General features: G+C 51.1%; 1 long non-coding RNA gene across 2 annotated transcripts; it reads right to left on the reverse strand.

Moving 5' to 3' along the window:
* Positions 1-379: 379 nt before the first annotated feature.
* Positions 380-8,371, reverse strand: LOC110363144 (uncharacterized). Of its 2 annotated transcripts, none has more exons than XR_010467802.1 (2): positions 7,439-8,371; positions 380-5,662 (listed from the first exon to the last, which is right to left on the reverse strand). It is a non-coding gene; the product is annotated as an uncharacterized LOC110363144 (long non-coding RNA). The 2 variants fall into 2 exon arrangements; XR_010467801.1 differs by having other exon boundaries at positions 380-7,151.
* Between the last annotated feature and the right edge of the window lie 3 nt (positions 8,372-8,374).

Consider the following 8,374-nt stretch of genomic DNA (forward strand, 5'->3'; position numbering starts at 1 on the left):
GGCTCCAAAGCCTAAATCTGTAGCGTTGGGAGCAGAAGTGCTTCCAAGCCCCCAGACCCAGAGTGAGCCCTTCTTCTTCACCACGGCAAGACCTGGGGGTGATAGCTGTGTTCACCATGCAAAAAGCCATTTATAGACTTGCACTTTGGGGAGGAGGAAACTTCAAAGCCTAAATAAGCCAACTGGGTTTTGCCCACATCCTATAGACTTTAAAAATGGCCAATTAGATTAATTCTTGTCAGTGACTGCCCTGTGTCTATGTGTGTCCTGCCACGGGAAGGGCAAACAGGAGGTGTACCGGAATAAACCCAGTGCTTTCAAACGCGAGGAGCGCTGGGACGACGTTCTGCAGCGAAAGGGAAGGCACCAGCTCGCTCGGTTGAAATGCAAAACCAAATTGCATTTGCCAGCTGTTACGTTTGCAACAAGCCTCATATTATTAATATTCCGGAATGACCCACACAGCTCAGACACCCAGCAAGTCAACGTGGCTTTTGGACTCTGCCTGCAACTTGTGAGCTTGGGAGCGTGTAACATCCACTGCCAGGGATCTAACAATAATTACCGATGCTTTATCGGCGTTGCATCACGGAGTGAAATTCGAGTGGGATGTGACAAGCCTGGCTATCTAAGAACAATGTCCTCTTTGTACACAAAGCAAAACCTGCAGAGCGAGTAACAAGTCCGGCTCCTTCTGCTGGAATATTTCAGTCCCAATCCTGCGTTAGCTCCTCGGACAGGCGGCTCCATCATTACTCTTCACGTCCCTCTAGAAGCCACTCTGAAAATCTAGCACAAGTTTTCCCCCACAATTAAAGTACTGGATATATAGATCTAAGTGCTAATGAATAAAAATTGTATCTGGGCATTATTTCTGACAAGTGGCTCCAATGAGCTGAATTACAGCTGTTGCTCATTTTGGGTTAAGGAGTTACCAGCTCAAGCAAGGAGTATTTAACCAGAAATACTGTCAACCTCTCAGCTTCTTCAAATTCATTAGTTTAATCTCTCCAAACTACATATAAAGGCAATATTTGAATTTTAATTCACTGCTTCACTCTCATAGCTGAGGCTTAAAGAAAAAACACCACCACATGGATACTGTAATATTCCGACAAAGGTTTTGTGCTTCTTTTCTAATACGTCCTGTAATATCTGAGCCAGTGGAAGGTTCTGTGAGCGGCGTCTCTGCTTCTGACGCAAAGCGACTCCCAAAGAAGGGATTTTTAGGGAGCTGAGTTTGGAAAGCCGTTAAGCCCCCTCCCAACAAGCATTCATCACCATAAGAGAAATCCTGTAATCTACACGGAAAAGAACACCCAAATTTCCTTGAACTGAGCAGCCAAGACTCAAAATCAGAGGCTGCTTTTAATAATCTTGGCTTGATCTTTCCAGTGCTCATTTCCTCTTTTTCACACGCTTGAGCCAGTGCCTCTGCAGAAGAACCTGATGAAGATTCAGCTTCACAAAAGCGGTTTTGGGAAGCGCTGAAATCCTCAGACGACCTGCAGAGCACAGAGGCAAAAATCAACGTGCGCTCGATCCTCCTGCCCGTAAAGGAGCAAACGCCGGCCCCGCTCCGTCCGCACCCGCTCGGACCGAGAGCTCGTTCTGAACAGGACACACGGCTGCTAAAGCGCTGACATGTGTTTCCTGCCGATAGACCAGAGCCAAAAGCAGAACTTGTTCAGAAAGACAAAGCGATTTGATCATATTTTGGCAACGATAAGAGGAAGCTCTTCAGAAGCGTATTCCCTGCAGGGGCCAAACTCCGATTAATTGGAACTCTTTGGTATTCAGAAGAGCTGATGAAAAACCTTTGCGAGCCATCGCGACCGTTTCTTATTTGTCACTGACACAAGCCACGAATATGTCATTCAGGTGCATGGAATTACATCGACGTTGTGTAACCGTGATCAGATCAGACCCATTCTACAAAGGCCTAAATTCGTTTTCCTATCTCCCACCCCAGTGGGATAACACAACCAGCCTGTTGCCAATGTTGGGATTCATTCCTCTTCTGCGTCATCTTTCAACACCAGAGAAACCTCAGGGGTACAGCTGCAGCACCGACGGCTTGGCCAACCCGGTTCAAGTTCAAGTCCGGCTGTGATAGACGGCTTGCTTGGAGCTCTGTTACGCAAGGGCATGAGATAAGATGAGCCATTGATTTTTAAATCTCACAATCTAGGTGTATTCATCTCTTTTGCAATAACAAAGGGATATTATAAACATACTCCCACTGAGACATATAGAGATAGACATATATAGAGGATATTTATCTATTTATATAGGATACTTATCTATTTACATAGGATATTTATAAAGCATCAGCACCTGAGCACTTCAGTCAGTGTATCCTGCAAAGACAGAGCCTCCTGGTTGAGTTTCCACTATATATATATATATATATACACAAAAGATGTAAAGAATGGGAAAAAAAAGCAGCAGCATCTGTTTAACATGGGACCGGAACTAAGAACTTTGCCAAGGATCATAAATCAGTAGCAGAATCAGGAATTAAAGCAAACTGCCTTAAGTAATTTGTTTGTTTTGGGCAGGAAAGTGCTCCGAGATGTGTCTATAAGGGCGCACATAAAGCACCACTATACCTAATTCAACATCTTCATGATACCCAGAGCTTGAAAAAGGGAGTTTTCCCATATGAATGCAATAATTCTGGGTGCAATTCTACCGCCGTTTACTTAACAGCAAGCAAGGTGAGTCTGCCCCGCCGCAGAGGTGGTTCCTCACAGCCAGCTCAAGGGTTAAGGGATGGTGTACGCGAGGCACAAAGCACGCCGTGCGTGGGAGTAAATGTCATATCCCACTGCACCACGTGTTTATACAACAGCACGATTCGGGAAGTGAAACTTTTTAATGGTGAAGTTTCCAACCCGTTGCTTCAGGTTGAAGTTCTGAGGAATGGAAGAGGCAAGAACCCCGTTCTACGCTTTCTGGCTCTGTTTCAGTAGAACACGCAGGGTCTGAGCCGGGTTCCCTTGGGTGTAAAACCTCCTGTCTCTCTCACACTGCAGCAGCATTTCTGCAGCTGCCCCATCAATCCCTCTTGCTTTGTCACCGTTACCCACGCTATCTGCTGGCAGAGCTCTCCCCATGTCCCCATGAGGGTCCCCTCAGACTGCCCTGCAGCTCCTGGGGACACCATTCTCCTGACTGCACACCCCCAAAGTCCTGAGTCACTCCACACAGCGTAGCTGCCCACCCAACTTCAGCACAAACCAAAGTAGGGGATTATTTCCAAGGAGAGACTTTGAATCAAGAAGAGCGATGCTGGCAAAGGCAACAGCAACTACAGGTGCCAAGGCAGAGACACCCACAGGCCTGTGCCACCAGCTCGGCAGCGCACACAGGACTGGAGCTGGGTTTTTGGGAGAGGGATGAGGATGAGAGATTAGCAGCATGTGCTTGCATCCCCAAAAACCAACCGTCCCCTGGGCTGCATCCCCAGCCCCATGGGCAGCAGGTTTGGGATTCTGCCCCTCTGGCCAGACCCCCCTGCAGTGCTGGTCCAGCTCTGGGTCCTCAGCACAGGACACACATGGAGCTGCTGGAGAGGGGCCAGAGGAGCCACAGGAATGATCCGAGGCTGGAACAGCTCTGCTGGGGACAGGTGAGAGAGTTGGGGTGTTCAGAAGAGAAGAGAAGCTCCGGGGAGACCTTAGTGCGGCCTTTCCGGACTTAAAAGGGGCTGAGAAGAAAGATGGGGACAGACTTTTGAGCAGGGCCTGTTGTGACAGGACAAGGGGTGATGGTTTGAAACTAAAGGAGGGAGATTCAGGCTGAACATGAGGAAGGAATTGTTGTCCCTGAGGGTGGTGAGAGCCTGGCCCAGGTTGGCCAGAGAGGTGGTGGATGAACCATCCCTGGAGACATCCCAGGCCAGGCTGGACGGGGCTCTGAGCAACCTGAGCTGGTGAAGATGCCCCTGCTCATGGCAGGGGGGCACTGGGGGAGCTGGGAATGTCCCTTCAACACAAACCTTTCTCCAGTTCTATGACACAGCACAGACTGTAGCCACCTACAGTCAGGGTGGCAGGGGTCAGAATTCTCCTCTGTGAACTGGTGATGTGCCACAGCTGGGTTGGTGGGAAGAGGCTGAAGATCAGCCAAGGGGGTGTGAGCTGTCCCCACCTCTAAACCCAGACTGAAGCTCACACTGCCAAAAGTCCACCTGGGTCAAGTCTCTTACAGCTCTGAACTTGTAACACAGTGCTCACACACCCACACTGAGCACTAAACTTGGAATGATAGATCAAAAACTGCAAGTGAAAAGCTTTTTTTTGATCAGTGGTCCCAGAGTGGATCACCATAACCAAGCCAGGCAGGAACAAAAAGCCTCTTGTGAAACAAACTATGCTCTCTGAGCTGTAGCCATAATCACAGCTCACATTCTGAGAAGTAGGTCTTGACATTATTGGGTCACCCAAAGGGAAGGGCTCCACATATTTTGCATCGATTACTAATGCAATTATTTGTGTGAACTCTCCAAATCGAGTAACTGATACACTCTGTGCGATTCACATAAAGAGGAACACAGTTCTATTTGCATTCACCCCGTTTGTACTCATGGTGGGAACTACCTGTGGGTTTTATTGCTGCGAAGAAACCAGAGCTTTGCTGTCGGTGTCCTGGTGAATGGACAGAGGGCGGGCGGCCGGTGTGATCCCCAGCCCTGCCCCTGCTCCGCTGGCAGGACACGCTGCCTTCTCCCCTTTTCAAACACGCTTTTGCTGCCGAAGAGCTGTCAGAAGCGCTCTGACAGATCAGTACCTGCTCCTGTTACTTCCAGCTAATGGACTCTTCACATCTCCGAGCTATTACCGCACGCCCACTCAGCTCTTACTGCATACTGCTGGCTTACTGGAGCAGGCATTATTACATTATTTACACTCTGTTCATGCTTTCAAGACATTCTTCACAGCTTCCAGCTGATTGAGACCATTGACTCAGCTCACATAACTCAGCCACAAAAGAAAAGCAGAGTGTTCTGGGTTTCAATACTGGACCTGGGCTTGTAACGGGTTCCACACATGCTTGTTGAGCTCTCCGTCCCGTGTGCTGTCGTTTTGCCCTCTTCAGACTGCAATTACAGAATGTAACTTCAATGGAAACTGTGGCTTGTTCAAAACCCACAGAATTAGTATTAAGGCCCATTAGATTTTCTTAAAAGTTTAATTTTTTTCCACTGTTGTAAAAATATCAAGGTCCTAAATACCGCTATATGCAACAGTATGATCACCTCAACTACCCTGGCAAAAATAACATAACAAAGACTCCCTCGGACTCTTAAAGGCAGGACTGTTGTCCAATTATTCCAACTTCTGAAAAACATTGCCTTGTAAAAAATTCTCTCACAGTTCTCTATCTTCACCTGCAGACATCCCACACTTTTTAAGCAAGCGTAAGATATCAGGAAAGGTTGAAAAAGACATGACCAGTAATTACCGCAACTCCTCCCTCACTTGAGGTTTTCCTACTGCTTGAACATGAGGATGATTCTTTGCTCAGGGGATGCTGGAGCCTGGGTGGATCTCAGGTTCTGTCACCATAACGTGCTGCCCGAGTGCAGGAGAACACAGAACAGGAACCATCCCTGAAGCTCCATTCACCCCACTCAGAGCTGACCACAGCTCGCGCCCTGCAGGAAGGACCAAAACCACCTGTAATTACTGACAAACTCCTGGCAAGAGCTGACCTGACAGCAGCTCCACTCCCAGCACCCTCTATTTCCACTTAGTATTTGTATCACCTGTTGACACAGTATTTCCCTAGGCACAATAGTGACCTACTGTGACAGGTTCATTTAGAATCATAGAATCATTTCAGTCAGAAAAGAACCACAGGATGATCAAGTCCAACCATAACCCAACTCCAGCACTAACCCATGTCCCTAAGAACTTCATCTAAACGTCTTTTAAACCCCTCCAGGGATGGTGACTCCAGCACTGCCCTGGGCAGCCTGTTCCAATGCCCCACAGCCCTTTGGGGAAGAAATCGTTCCCACATCCAACCTCAACCTCCCCTGGCGCAACTTGAGGCCGTTTCCTCTGCTCCTGGCGCTTGTTCCTGGGGAGCAGAGCCCGACCCCCCTGGCTCCGAGCTCCTTTCAGGCAGTTCAGAGATCAGAAGGTCTCCCCTCAGCTCCTGTTCTCCAGCTGAACCCCCCAGGTCCCTCAGCCGCTCCCATCACACTTGTGCTCCAGCCCCTCACCAGCTCCGTTCCCTTCTCTGCACTCTCATCAGTATTTCAACATCCTTCTCATGATGAGGGGACCAAAACTGAACACAGGATTCAAGGTTCGGCCTCACCAGCACTGAGTACAGCGGCACAATCACTTCTCCAGTCCTGCTGGCCACACCAGTGCTGGTACCAGCCAGGATCCTGTGGCCTTTTTGGCCACCTGGGCACACGCTGGCTCATGTTCAGCCGCTCTCACCAACACCCCCAGATCCCTCTGTGCCGGGCACTTTCCAGCTGCCCTTCCCTGAGCCTGGAGTGTTCATGGGGTTGTTGTGACCCAAGTGCAGGACCCAGCACTTGCCCTTGTTGAACCTCAGACAACTGGCCTCAGCCCATTGATCCAGCCAGTCCAGATCCCTCTGTATGACCATCCCACGCTCCAGCAGATCAACACTCCCACCCAATTTGGTGTCAACTGCAAACTTACTATGGGTGCACTTGATCGCCTCATCCAGATCATTGATAAAGAGATTAAACAGAACTGGCCCCAATGCTGATCCCTGGGGACACCACTCCTGACCGGCCACCAACTGGATTTGGTGGTTCACCACAACTCTTTGGGCCCGGTCCTCCAGCCAGTTCTTCATCCACCGCAGACACACCCACCCAGGCAAGGCCATTTAACTCTAGTTTTCCACTATAATCAGGCAACAGAGGATTATTTTACAACACAATATAGCTCTGTTCTCTCAGGAAAGAGCTCTCAGGGCTGACAAGTTGTCTCCAAGCTGCATGAAGAGTCTGAGCAGAAGCAGCACCTGTTGGAGCCAGTTGTGCTGAAGGTGAGGGACACAGGATCCTGCTACTGCAAATTTCAGGATTGCTCAGAGCACCATCGCAGCGGTTTTCATACACGGAGTCTTTGCCAGAACCGTGAGTCATCCTCCTGCAGAGGGCAAAGCATCTTGTGTGTCACACCACGAGTCCAAAGCCAGAGGGACTAAGTGACTATATCAGAGTCCTTCCTTGAGAGCTCTGAAGTTATTTATTTTCCACAGCTGCCTCCTCTCCAAGGCAAGGAGCAGGAGTTACCCAAACTGACCCCTTACTTTAGCATCAAATCCAAGAATAATGCTACTTGCACAAGTAAGAATCTGAAGAATGAACTGTCACTTGCTGGGGAAGCAACCAAGCCTTGATGAGGCTAAAAGAACTATCAAAGTTATCACAAACCTCACACACGTTCTCTCCACAGGACTGACGCCTCCCAGGGGTCTGGGTGGAGGATCATCCTCATCCCTCCCACGCTCCTGGTGCGGCTCTAACATCACAGACACCCCTGCCCGCAGCCTTGCTGAGCACTGAACTGCTGAAAGGTAACAGTCTCAAAACAGGGAAACAAACAGCAACAAAAAAAGCCAATAAAAAGCTGCACCTTCTTGAGCCAAAAGCAGCTTAATTTGAAAGTCTCGAATGAGGCAGTTTACAAATATAATGTTATTACGCAGCAGCTCCAGCCTCCTCCTGCAAAGGTACACGCTCTTGCAGCCCCGTACAGGCAAATCCCACTTATTTTCTTGGGAAAACTTGTGCAGCCGCCACAGCGTTACCCCAGCACACAAGACACCGAGCCGGCCAGCAGCCACACTACCGACCCGGCAGCCCAACCAGCGCCGCTCCGGCCCGTTCCCGCCTCCCTGACGAGGCGGCGGGGCCCCAAGAGCATAAACGGGCCCCGGGGAGGCGGCCAGAGGCGCTGCCGGCCAAGCGAGCGGCGGGGAAACCGGCTAAGGCACCGGACGGGAGGCGCAGCGGGACGATCGTGAGGAGACGCGCGGCCGTTTAACGGTCACGCCGCGCGCGCGCCCCGCCCCTCTCCCGCCCCGCGCCTGCGCACTGAGCTCCCCCGCGCCGCTGTCCTCACAGCGCCCCTCCGGCAGCCCGGGCGCATGCGCAGCGCGGCGGCGGCGGCGGAAGCGGAGTGGGAGGCGGGCTGCTTGGCAGGAAGCTCCGCCCGCTTCTGGGAAACCCGGGCCGCCTGCGGCCGCTCACCGCCCGCCCCCCGCCTTCCCCGGCCCGCCGGGGCCGCGCCGCTCCCGGACAGCCGGCGGGGCGGAGCCGAGCGCTGATTGGGCGAGCGCGGGCGGAGGGGCGGGGCGCGGCGGGGCG

Source organism: Columba livia, chromosome 23 (assembly GCF_036013475.1).
Source record: "Columba livia isolate bColLiv1 breed racing homer chromosome 23, bColLiv1.pat.W.v2, whole genome shotgun sequence".
In the NCBI taxonomy this organism is placed as follows: domain Eukaryota; kingdom Metazoa; phylum Chordata; class Aves; order Columbiformes; family Columbidae; genus Columba; species Columba livia.